The sequence below is a fragment of the Aegilops tauschii genome, chromosome 1 (genome assembly GCF_002575655.3).
Source record: "Aegilops tauschii subsp. strangulata cultivar AL8/78 chromosome 1, Aet v6.0, whole genome shotgun sequence".
In the NCBI taxonomy this organism is placed as follows: Eukaryota; Viridiplantae; Streptophyta; class Magnoliopsida; order Poales; family Poaceae; genus Aegilops; species Aegilops tauschii.
The window spans coordinates 43578470-43592150 of NC_053035.3; the positions used below are offsets into that span (position 1 = coordinate 43578470).

General features: G+C 43.1%; 1 long non-coding RNA gene across 4 annotated transcripts; it reads left to right on the forward strand.

Annotated features, from left to right (window-relative positions):
- Nucleotides 1–4889: 4889 nt before the first annotated feature.
- On the forward strand, nt 4890–13479 carry LOC123494934 (uncharacterized). 4 transcript variants are annotated; one of them, XR_012201527.1, is made up of 5 exons: nt 4890–4970; nt 5103–5282; nt 11460–11569; nt 11658–12515; nt 13150–13476. It is a non-coding gene; the product is annotated as an uncharacterized lncRNA (long non-coding RNA). The 4 variants fall into 4 exon arrangements; XR_006666781.2 differs by having other exon boundaries at nt 4891–4970; nt 5061–5282; XR_012201528.1 differs by having other exon boundaries at nt 4892–4970; nt 5111–5282; nt 13150–13477.
- The last annotated feature ends 202 nt before the right edge of the window (nt 13480–13681 follow it).

Here is a 13681-nt window from a genome sequence, read left to right on the forward strand (position 1 = left end):
CTGAATTTTTTTGTCAGCAAACATGGATGTCGGTTTCACATGCGTGCACAAAATTTCGATGAAATGGGATTCATAGAAGTCTGGGCAAAAATAACAAAATTGGTGCTCCAAAATGATTCCGAAAAAATGGAGCATCGATTTTGTTTTCTTGGTGCTCGTGCTCACAAACCCCATGTCCCATAAATTGCTTTGAACTGAAGAACAACCGCACAGAATTGCACTTAGTTTGTCCATTTCACCCTTGTAGAAAACCCATTCAGGATGTTTTTCCCTCTTTGAGACCCGGCGCAACAACAGCCGTGAACAGTAAATCACACTTGATGACCTACAGAGGCTTGCTGACGAATTGTTGTGCGAGGGCTGAGCCCGACCGACCGGCGGACGAGGATGTGCCCGCAGTCGGCCGGCCGGCAAGATGCGAGGACATGCCGCGAGGCGACGTGAAGCGCTCGGGGTGGCTGCACGGTTAATTGACAACAGAGCGATCACAAAGCTAAACATATTCCAGTAAAAAAATATCTTTAAAAAAGATTCCAGTCAAAAAAACAAAGCTAAACATAAGGTAAACAGGTCTTGCCTACATGGCGGCCACACAAATATATAGAGCGGGTGAAGTGATACTAAACACGTCATTCAGCCGGATGCAATACTACACTTGATTGGAGCCTGGACGAGTTTCCGGTTGAAGACAGTCATGTCCCAATCCACATCGCTCAAAACATCGGAAAGCACGACGTAACCGGCCTTCCGCGACGCGACGTCCACTAAATCCTGCCAGCCAGAGGTAAGATGCACCACACCACCAAAGTTTACCAGCTTGCTGTTGGAGTAGCATGTTGGCCTAGTCCAGAGCTTCTAATTATGCTTCTCCTTGCATTTCAGATCCTTGGCAAAATGATTAGGTATGCGAAGACTTGGGAAAGACACGTCCGCACGATCTAGCTTGACAAGAAACTTCCTGATTGGCCTACAATCGTGACAATGACTAACATCCACTGGATGATCCTTGAGTTTAGGCTGGCTAAGCTTCATCACCGGGCTCGAATAAAAAACATCAGAGCAACACGCTTTTCCTTTCCTCTTGTTGACCTTCTTGTATGGGTATATCAATGTGGCTGGCTTGCTGGAAACTTAATTTGTTGACCATGGCAAGCTTAATTGACTTACCATGGCAAATTTCTTTTTCTCGTATCATGGCAAAATTTACCTTTTTTATTGCCATGGCAACTTCACCTCTCTTTGTTTCAGGTACCAAGTCTCTTTTTTCATACCATGGGAAAATTTACCTTTTTATTGCCATGGCAACTTTTACCGTGTCTCTTTTGTTTCAATTACCATGTCTATCTTTTTGTTGTGCCGCCATGGCAAATTAATTTTCCATTAGTTTAGTTAATGTTTTGCCGTGTAAACTTAGAGTTGTTTGCCATGGCAACTTTAGCTGTCTTGCCAGGGATTATGCGTGATGGCAAATTATCTCTCTTTTAGCAACAATGCCCAAAAAAAATTAGTTTCTAATGAAACATGGCAACCTAAGTTCATGGAACTTGGAAAATCTAATTTACGGGGCACGGATTTTTTATTTATTATGTTACACCCATGGCATTTTAAGTTTACACCACATGGCAAATTTACTTTTAATACCAGGACAAATTTTACTTTGTAGCATGGCAATTTTTTAATTTTTTAGTTACATGGAAAAAAATTTCTTTTTCATTTGCCGTGGCAAGTTTACCTTCGTCGACATGGAAATTTTACTTACATCACCCTGGTATTTTTTTTACTTTTATGCCTTGGCCAATTATTATTTTGTTTTTGTCATGGCATTTTTAACTTCTATGTACCATGGTAAATTTACTTTTTAATGCCATGGCAAGTTTTACTATGTAGCACGACAATTTTTTCCTTTTATTTGGCATGGCAAAATTTACTTTTCTCATTTGCCACGGCGAATTTACCTTCTTCAACATTGCAATTTTTTACCGTATCACCATGGCAAATTTTATATTGTTTACCGCCATGGCAAATTCCTTTACTCTTTCTAACAATGGAAAACAATTAATTTTTGGGGGGTCCATGACAATTTTAGTTCATGAAAGCATAGCAAATAGTTTTATTATGGGTCATGAGACTAAATTCCATTTTATGAATTTTCCATGGTCAATACAAAAGTTTCTCAAATTGATAGAGAAAGCACCGTAAAGATCAATTAGTGAGCGACTGGGTCGATACAACTAAAAAAACTGCTTACTTATCCCATGATATGGGGCAAAATTTAGGAATCCGCTTATGTAATAGAGCCGATCCACTAAGGGATTAAGCTGCGGTGTAGTATCAGATCCCAAAGATAGTAAGTTATTTTTTCTTTCTTATGGAAAAAAGTCTTTTTCAAGGATTCTATAAATTTACCATGGTAAGTACGATAAATTTGCCATGGCCAGCACAATAAAGTTTCCATGTGGTGTTTTTATGAATTTGTTTCTTACTTAATCATGGCAAATTTAGTTTAGGCCATGGAAACTATATCACCATGGCAATTTCCAAACATGGCAAATTTATAATCAGACCATGGCAAATTTTACAATTAGACCTGGCTATTTTAGTAATTAGACCATGACAAAATACATGGGATATGTTTTCATGTGTTCGTTGTTCGGTAGCCAGCCTGGCAAATCTTATCGTACAATAGTGTCTTCCCATGGCAACTGTTTTTTAACTCTTCATGTATGTTGCAATGTACCATGCGTGTGCTTCATGGCAATTTATTCACATTTTTTACATGAAGTGTTTTTTAGCATCATGGCAATTTTTAAACTAAATCCACCTAAATTTTTTTTGCATCATGACAAGTAATGTGTGTGCATCATGGCAATTCATTCAATTTTTTACCATGAAGTATTTTTTAGCATCATGTCAATTTTACATACATTTTTTTGCCATCATGACTATTTACACACAATTCGCCTTAACCTGTTTCTTTCTTCGCATCATGGCAAGTAATGTGTGTGCATCACGGCAATTTTTAGATGTTTTTCTCCATGATGTGTTGTTTGCATGATGCAAGTAGTGTGCGTGTGTGTGCGCGCGCACGCGCATCATGGCAATTTTTTGTTTGTTTTTGGGCTTGTTTTTGTGCAACATTAGGCAAGTGGGTTGCGGCTGGGCCTTTTTTTGATTTTGGGCTTACTGGTGCGGCCCGGGTGGGCAGCAGGAATCCTTCCATGTTTGCCTCAAGAAAAAAAGGATTCGTTCGATCTGGGAAAGGAAACGTTCGGTGTGGGCTCCTTCCTAGCCCGAACGTTTTCGTTCGGTTTGATCGATCGACTAGAGCGACGAGTGGTTCGGTCCGGGAGTCTTCCACACCGACGTCAGCGCCATATCGGGGTCCAAAAACATAATGGTAACATATAGCACTATAAAAGATTGACTAGTTTTTCCAATTGCACTAATAGATTAGCAGTAATACAAACTGTGCCAACAACCAACTAATTGATAGCAAACTTGGCACATGCGGATCTAATATTTGTGCAGCGCATGGGCAATATAATGAATCAGGACAGCAATGTAACTGATTAATTTTGACTGTCTCAATGTTTATGAGATAAAACTGCAGCAATAAATAGTGCAATTCAGTCGATAACTACTATTACATGACATTTGGATTCAGCCATTCATGACAAACAAAGGATTGATGAATGGGCTGATTGAAAGTCACCCAGAAGAACTAATCACTAAATGCATCTATTTGCAATACAACATCTATGAAGGACACTAAAATAGAACAACAATCGATGACCACACCGAGACCTAATAATGGCAAACTTAACTCGCGGCCGACAGGGATTGGACGCAGGTCAAGGCTTGGCCAAGAGCATGGTCCAGTGGCGGCCCGTGGATAAGATCGGGGAATCAGACTACTATGTTAGTTGGGAGAACATGGGCTCTCTCAGAGCTTAGCCACTGTCGGCCGTTGGATCGATTTTTTGATGCGACTTCGTCCGTCCGATCTCGCTGCTGGACGATCCTGGCCGTTGGATCAAAAAAGAGCACTCCTACAATGAATAGTTAGCTCTCGCTCGTGCCACCGTGGGTAATTTCCTTGCCCCGCCGTGGGCATTTTAGTAATTTCGCGCACGGGGTATAAAAGGGGCTGCTCCCGTGGAGATAGCCCTAGCCCGCTCGCTCCCACACTCGCGCGCGGCCGCCTGCTCCCCACGCCGCCGCCTCCGCTCGCCCTCACCGCCGCCGCCGCCTCCGCCTCCGCTCGCCCTCGCCGCCGCCTCCGCTCGCCCTCGCGCCGTCGCGTCTTCTCCTCCTCCACGCCCTCTCGGTGCTCCTACCAGGCGAGCGCGAGCAGCCAGAGAGGAAAGACCACGGGCCTCTCCCTCAGCGGCGCCGGCTCACTCTGCAGGCCCCCTGCCTCGTGGGTCTCATGGCCCCCTCCCTCCGCGGCGCCGGCGCCGGTGGCTCCCTCCTCCGCAGGCTCCCTGCCTCGTGGGGCTTGGCGGCCTCGCGCACGGACGACTCGTCTCCGGCGCCTCCTTCAACTAGATCATGCGCGCCAAGAAGGCCGTTGCCGCCTCCTGCAAGGACGAACCAGACGCTGTCGCCCAGGTCCCTCCTCCCTCCTCCCAAACTTCTCCTCCACTCCATGCTGTACTTCAATCCCTCGACATTAGTAAATTTCTGTATATTTAGTTGATTATTGTTTCGCCTCCATTTATTTTTGATAGATGAGGACATGTTAGTGATGGATGTCGGGATGGTGGTGTACCCATACTTTCATGAACTTTTGTGTGATTAGTGGTTTGGAAAAGATGAATCACATGAATGATTGCTGGAAGTATATTGTCTGATGCTATATTGGTGATGTGGCTGTGCTGATTTGGACCTTTTCATCTTGGTCTGTGCAGAATTGGAGCCTTTGAAGGATTTGAATGAAGCATATGTATGCATGCTACGGTTCATCTTAGGTGAGTGCGAATCTTCAGCATCTGTCTCATGTCGCCTCTTGGAAAATGCTTTTAATTGTTTTATTATCGATGATATCAATTTGGTAGCAGCCTTTGAGTGGTGGCAAGATTATGTGCATAGTATACTTTCAGCACTGTAGGATCGAGTAAATGGAGCGGCGGTTCACGCATCACTCCCCGCCAATACGATGGAATTAGTCACAATGATGACTTGAACTGCCGATATTTGATCTGGGGACAATTGCAACTGCCACTAATGGTTTCTCCATCGGTAACAAGCTTGGCGAGGGTGGCTTTGGACCAGTATATAAGGTTAGCACTTTAGATGGCAGATCTATACAATATGGATATGGACGAAAGTATGAAACAATGAGTAGCATCAAGAACACTTTAATTCAAATGGAAGAGCATGGTTCCAACTGTTGAAATATGACTATTAGGGCTTTCCTTTTCCTATTACCCCATGTGTTGCTTCAATAAATTAAGTCTATGTGCTTAGCTTGGTCTACTTAATTCGAGGTTACTATTTTTAGACCCCCGTGCAAATTTGCAGGTCAACAGTAGGTATATAGAATAGAATCCAATAGCTCATTAAGTTTCACTCCGTGAACAAGCTTACTGTGGTTCCCCGACACAAAATGCAGCCGGCTTGCAGACAAGTATGCTTCTAGGCATGAATTCCCACACGTTTTCCCTGTTGTGTTTCTGAAACATGTCACCATATTGTGTTTGGTTTCCTTATTATGTTTCTGAAACATGTCGCCATATTGTGTTCGTTCTTCGAATGTAATTTGTGGTAGTGAAGGAGGAAGTTGTCCATTTTAAGAAATGATCTTTTTTGTACCATGAGGTTCACTAGGCAATCTACCGCTGACTTTTTCTGTACCGTGAGATTCACTAGGCAATCAACTGCTCCTTGAAACATGGCAGTAGCTGCTATTGTTTTTGTGCTGCTTGGTGATGCATCTTTGTGGGTTCTTGCAGGTTAGATGTTGAACGAATTGATTCTTCGGCATCCAAGCTAGGTTTATGTGGCATCAAAGGCCACGGGCCCACGGTACATGCTGTACTGACATATATTCAGTCCATCGTAAATATTTACCCTCCATTTTCAGTGTAGATTTTTTTTTTCTCTTTTGAGGATATTCAGTTCAGAAAATTATTTACCATTATCTTGCAAAGTAGCATAGCAAAGTGTAAGAATATTTTTCCAAGACCAGTAGCCGTTCCCATATAAAATATTAATTCCCATTTGATGTCAGTTTTACATTGCTCTTTCAACCGTCAAAAGATAAATAATATCCTTAGGAATAAGACATCAAAGCTTTGTATGTGTTTTTCAATGAGATTCAGCTGCTAAACAATTGCTATGCAGGCAACATCTGTTTATTTTACATGCTGATTTTCTTAACTACATTAACTTCCAAAGTATTTATTTTGTTGATCAAGAAATATCACTCTACTGTCAGATAAGAAGGTCTCTCTGTAAAGAGGATTTTTTATGTTATGTACTTTGCTCCCAGAGATAATTTGATCCACCAGCATTATTGATTCTGTTAGGTATTGTCAGTTAACTATACATCTTCTTCTTTACCCCTTATTCTTCTCCTTCTTTACCTTTGATGATTCAAGGATAGGCCCTCCGCCGCCGCAGCTGCGCTTTATTGAACTAAGTTGTTCTCTTTTTGAGAGAGTATTGCGCTAAGATGTTTTATATCCTTATTATAGGGATACAAGCTCCGTGAACCATTCATGTAGTTACCGATTTTAGACAGATTTTGTTTCAGTTATGAAGGTTTAGAGAGATATATGAATGATCTGGAGTTTCAGTTATCATTTGAGGTACTTCCCCATTCGTATTCTTAACATTAATCCATCCTATTAGTATTAATTAATTATGATGCTGCCATGTTCATTTCTGCCCTTGGAGGGAGATGAATATATGGTGCTGCCGGCACAGCACTTAAGGGCATGGAGGCTGTCAAGGCGAAAGAGGCATGTTCTCAGCCACCAAATTACGATGAGGCGGTTGACGTAGGATACGGAGTAAGCAGAGCTAGCGGTAGTGGACGCAGCTACCACACGTCGGTGGGCGCACCAGAGGCACAACACACGGTGGACATCGAGGATGTAGTGCACATCAAAGCAGTCGCCGCTCCGCGGTAAATTAGATAGACAAAATACATGACATGTTAGGCTGTTACTCGCTAGCAGCAGAAATATTCAGCTTATTCATGAGGTAACAGCAGGGTCTGTTGCGCTGAATCTTTGAGATGAAACCAAATCAAACTAATACCACTACTAGGAAAAGGGCTATAGATGATATGGCCACTAATGGCGCACCAGACATGTGGTGCGCCATTACTATATACTAATGGCGCACCACCTGTTGGTGCGTCATTAGTAATATATTACTAATGGCGCACCTGGTGTCTGGTGCGCCATTACTAGTTTTGAAAAAAAAAAATTATTACTAATGGCGCACCGTGGTACAGTGCGCCATTACTACCATTACTAGTTGACATAGTAATGGCGCACCACACCCACCGTGCGTCATTAGTAGTTTTGAAAAAAAATAAAAAAAGTTTGTTAGTAATGCCGAGCCCCACCTCCCCTCGCCCCGTCGCCCCCCTCCCCTCGCCGCCCCCTTGCCCCACCTCCCCTCGCCCCGTCGCCCCCCCTCCCCTCGCCGCCCCCTTGCCCCACTTCCCCTCGCCCCGTCGCCCCACCGTCCCAACCACCCGCTGCCGCCGACGCCACCCGCCACTGCCCCAGCGCCCCTCGCCCCGTCGCCCCCCTTCCCTCACCGCCCCTAGCCCCACCTCCCGTCGCCCCACCGTCCCAACCACCCGCCGCCGCCGACGCCACCCGCCACCGCCCCGGCACCCCTCGCCCCGTCGCCCCCCTCCCCTCACCGCCCCCTTGCCCCACCTCCCCTCACCCCGTCGCCCCGTCGCCCGAACGACGCCCCGCCCCGGCGCCCCGGCGCCCGAACGGCGCCCCCCTGGTGCCCCGCCGCCCCCACCACCTGCCCGTCGGCCCCTGCGCCCGCGCCGCCCCCGGAGCCAGGCTCGCCGCCGCCCCTGCGCCCGCGCCGCCACCGGAGCCAGGCTCGCCGCGGGCCCCCTGCGAGCAATCAATGTGTGTGTGTGTGTTCCTTTATCTGATTTGCACCATGGTTTGGCCTGTTCATGTATTGTGTATTACCTGATTTGTGCTCTCACTTCATGATCAATTAACAATGACTTGTCTTGATTCAAATCTGTATAGCCAACTGTTAATTTGTGCATCAGATGTCCCTCCTTAATTTTTGCTCTCACATTTGGGGTACACTGGAAGCATTTGATCCATTTCATTTCAGAACATTCACTCAAGCACAACAGCAGACATCTGAATATTTCCTTTCACAGCCCCAACTCTGAATATTTGGAACACCAGAAATAACTCCATGTATGTAAATAGAAACTTCCTTCAGTAGGCACAAGAAATTTGCAAGATCACAGCCCGAACCACACAGAGAGAAAGTAAACCAGTCATTCGAGATTCAGAGTATGCACAAAGAAACAAACACATCTCCCACCCACACAAATCAATGGTTTGTGCTTGTGCACTGGAACCAACAGCAAGCCAACCATAATTTTGTTTTGCTTTTCTCCCTCACGTTTTTTACAGTTGTGCCTCCTAACATAAACCCACAAGCGAACCAACAAGGAATGAGTAAATAGGGTCAGATGTATAATCCTGGTACATTTCAATGGATCACCAGGAAAGAATATGTTGGTATTGCTGCAGAAACATAGTGGGTGTACTAATTGGTGTATTGGTGTAGTTGATTATCTTCTACTCAAAATTTATGCTGCTATAATGTTGTATGATAATGTTGTAAGGGTACTAATTGGTCACTTCTGCTGCTTATCAGAGATGGGGGGAAGCAGCCACCGCCGCTCTGCCTCACCGGAGTACGAGTTGGATGCTTTCGAGTTCTTCAGTGTCATACTTGGGACTTCAGTATCAGCCACGAGGCAGGTATATTAAACGAGAGATCTCCCCTTCACCCATCTCATTATGATAACTCTGTTGTTTGCTACATCACTCCTTGTCTCAAATTGCAGAGGCTGCCTGACACTTTCATGAACATGCTGGGTGAAGATCTGCCAGATAATGTGAACCTCCGACAGGCCGGCAGCGGGGTTCGCAGGCTGTGGGACGTGGAGTTGGTGATCGAGGAGGGCCACATGTACTTGTGCCGTGGCTGGGAGAAGTTCTACAGTGCCTACGACCTGCGGACTGGGTACTTTCTTCTCTTCAGGTACGACGATGACGCCACAATGCTCATCATGAATGTTTTCAACACGACTATGTGTCGCATGCGCTACGCTGACGACGAAGATGCCAGTGCGTTCTGCCTCTTCTTATTTCTCCACATTTGGCTTTGTATCACATCGATTGTTAACGGTCATTGTTGCATTTGGACAGGCAATGGGAGCAGCAGCAGCGACATTGGCTACAGCCAAAGCAGCAGCGATTATGGTTGTAGCAAAAGCAACAGCGATTCTGGCTTTAGCGAAAGCAGCAGCGATTCTGGCAGCAGCAAAGACAGCAAGAAGGATGATCCGGACTGGAGTGGGGGAGAAGAGGAGCAAAGTGGGGATGAGGAGCTGCAGGATGACGATGGGCATCAGGCTGAGGATGACCTAGCGCTGGTGGTGGCTGACCAAGGGCAAGAGATGGTGGTGGCTGACCAAGGGCAAGAGATGGTGGTGGCTGACCATGGGCAAGAGATGGTGGTGGCTGACCATGGGCAAGAGATGGTGGTGGCTGAGGATGACCTAGCGATGGTCGTGCCCGTCCTGCCTGAAGGTGCCCTCGCGATGGTGGTGGTGCCTGACAATGACCACGCACCGGTGGTGGCGCCGGCGATCCCATAGCTGGGCGACATGACCACGCCAATTGTGGTAGAAGACTACATCCCACAGCTGCCTCCACCGCCTTGCCGCTCTTAGCGCATCAGGCTGAGGAAGGAGAAGGAGAAGAACAATGAGAACTGAACTATGTCAGGTATGTCAGATCTCCAAAATGATATATATATACTTAGTTACCTATGTTATCTCTAATATGCTTAGTTTCCTATAGGTTAGCTCCAAAATTACTTATGTTAGCACAAAATGATCAAGTTTACATAATAAGCTTATAGTCTTCTTCTTATTCTTCTTCTTTTCCAAAATGACATATGTTAGCTTCATTTTACCTAAGTTGGCTCTAATATGCTAACTTAGAGCTTATATGCTTAGTTTCCTATAGGTTAGCTCCAAACTTACTTATGTTAGCACAAAATGATCAAGTTTACATAATAAGCTTATAGTCTTCTTCTTATTCTTCTTTTTTTCCAAAATGACATATGTTAGCTTCATTTTACCTAAGTTGGCTCTAATATGCTAACTTAGAGCTTATATGCTTAGTTTCCTATAGGTTAGCTCCAAAATTACTTATGTTAGCACAAAATGATCAAGTTTACATAAGAAGCTTATAGTCTTCTTCTTATTCTTCTTCTTATTCTTCTTCTAGTATTCTTCTAGTGTTCTTCTTCTTCTAGTATTCTTCTAGTATTCTTCTAGTCTTCTTCTTCTTCTTCTTCTAACTTCTTGTTTATCATTTTGCAGATTTGATTTAATTCACAGAAGCTTGCATGGATGGAGTGCTTCTTTTCCATTTGTGTTTTTATTTTGTATCAATGTGAAACTTTTGTGAATTGATGGATAACGATGTTGGATGAACAATGTGAAACTTTTGTAATATGTAACGATGGAACTATGTGTTGGCTATGTATGTATATATGATGAAACTTGTGTGTTGGATATGATTGTTATATGGATGCTTGTTGTATATATATGTGTTGGATATCTCATATGTGAAATAGTGACCTGAGATTAAGAAAAAACGATTTTTTTTTTAAAAATGTTACTAATGGCGCACTTCCATGTGGTACGCCATTAGTATACCAGCTACTAATGGCGCACCTGCGGGATACTAATGGCGTACCTGTGGTGCGCCATTAGTATACAAGATACTATGCGCCATTACTAAAATATTCTAGTGGCGTGGTACTAATGGCGCATCCGTAGTGCGCCATTAGTAGCCAAAATAGGTGCGCCATTAGTAGGCCTTTTCCTAGTAGTGTACATACCTAGCATCTGTCCAGAAGTCTTGATTACGAAATATATATGGTCCCATTTTAAGTTTCAGAGGATATGCTCGGTTATCTGTTCTTTTGTAGGGATTTGAGAAAAAATAAAAGAAAAAATACTTATAATAAGGCAATGGCTTCGTGAGAAAGCACAAGAAATATCGTTGCGTGACAGCAAGGCATACCTTAATTTGCTTCATGGTGAACTGGAAATGTGCTTTTATGTCAAACTGGAAAAAATATATATGTTGTCTGCTAGCACCGTAACATGTCCATCCATTAACCACTATTTTGTCGAAATACAGGCCTCTGCTTCTGGTTATTACAAGCTAGGTAGTATTGTGGCAGTGATCGGAAACTTCTACACGACTCATCACCATCATGTCCATGCCCCAGACTTGGGTGAGTGCTCAAGGTATGAAAATAAATGCCGACTAGAATAGCATGTCTTACAGCAACATTTCTCATGCTTCTAAATGACCATTGTGTTTCTAATTCTACAGGAAGAATTTTGTAGTTCCACTGTTGGATTCCAAGCAGGCAATTCATGATCAGCCTTGCGCAAGCTATGGAGTTTCAAGAAATCGATTGACAGGTGGAGTGACTGCTGGGGTCATAAACGAAGAAACAATGAAGTCACTGGACAGCAAAGCAGATTATTTATTCCCAATGTCGTTGCTCTTGCAAAATTGCAGGCCTATTGGTTATGTGGTAAGCAACCACTGGACCCTTTCTACAAGCACGTAAATGTTGATGATGTACATGACAATGATTGTTACCTATTTATCTTAATGGTGACCTTGCTTTGGCATTTCAGAAACATTGTAGTTGCTTATTTGTATCCTATACTTTTGGGTGATTTTACCAGTACCTTGCTTATGTTTGTACAGTACTACTGGATATCTGATGGAGCTTTCATTATCGTACTGCTTATTCCACCCCTTGCTTTGCTTTCCCCTTTTCTGGCTGGTCTCAATGCCCCATATTTCTACACCTGGAATACTACTTCTGTCCCTGTCGAGTTCGATATGGATATGCCCGAAAATGTATTTTTGTTTTGCTAAACAGTTTAATGCAACTTAGTGATAAAATATGTCTCCTATTTATGTACACTTCCTCTCAATCACCAATATGGTCCCAGTTATCCATGTTTATGTACGTGTTGTCTGCAGGTGGTTATGTTGGTTTAATCTTCCGGTTGGTTGTTAGTCCCCTACAAGAGTTGTCACAATATGAAAAGGCTCCAAAAGGTGTCACGGTCTGGAATCTTTTTTCCAGGCATCCGGTGATGATTAGGTAACCAAACCATATCACAGGATGTGTGTTTGTGTGGTCTGGCAAAGTAATGCTCTTCTTTTGTGGTATGTGGAAAGTAATGCTCTCTTTGTTATTCATTTTTGGAGCCGTTAAATATTTTTGCCCTCATAATAGTTTTAGATGTTATGCCTTAGCATATTATATCAATGAGAAGTGAATGTGTTTTAGCTCGTATCTTCTAAATTAGTGTCTTCCACCAATATCAGAAATTAATGGTTCATATCATGTTTTGTATTTCTGTTATATATTGTACTTCTTCAAAATTTGTATCTCAACCTAGCTTTCTTAGTGATAATTTTAGTGGAAGACATTAGAATTCTTTTCGAGTATGAAGAATGTTATTTATTAACAACAAGTATTTATCACATTTAACAGAAATTAGTCTCCTTATTAACAGAAATACACGGATCCTATTCTACCACTATAATTTAGTTCATGTGTTGTAGGCATCACCATCATTGCAATTCCTAAAGATGTGGAATTCTTGCTCAAGAGGTCTCAAATTGAAAGCTAGGCATACTCTTCTTGATAAATCGTGTTTTATAACCAGATCAACAAAGTTTTTGTATTTCATGATTAGGAGATGAAGTCATGTTTGCCAGTGTCATCCATAAATACACTAATTATTTTCCATCCTGAGCTCATTTCCATGTCTGCTCTGGAATATTTTTCCTACAGAGAAGAGGGCCACAGTACCAATTGGGCAGACTTTGTCAAGGCGACAGGAATAAAAGAATAACATATACTCAGATAAGGATCTTCGCCTTCAAGATTATAAGGGGAAATTATTGCTCACTGTCCTGTCCATACGCTTTAGAAGGAAATCACAAGTGCATTTTTCTATACAAAACCATTATGTGGTCATCTATATTACGAACTATTCACACCAGATTCATATGAAATGGCACTCATGGCGGTAGTTGAACCAAAGCTATCTATCAGTACGCCTAACTATGGCTTCGTAGTTTTAGCGCATCCACTGCCACTGTGTTGGCTTTTGCTCTCTAATGTTCCTACTTAACTTAATGTCAACTAATTAGCTTTTGTAATATCATGGCTGCATTGAACTTGATGTTGCCTTACTTCTGTGGCCCGTTAGTTTATATAATCTCATGACTTTGTTGAACTCGATGATGTTACGCTCCTGAAATATTTGTTCTTTTCCATGAAGAAGAAGGAGAAGGCGAAGGGGGATGAGCCAAGAATATAA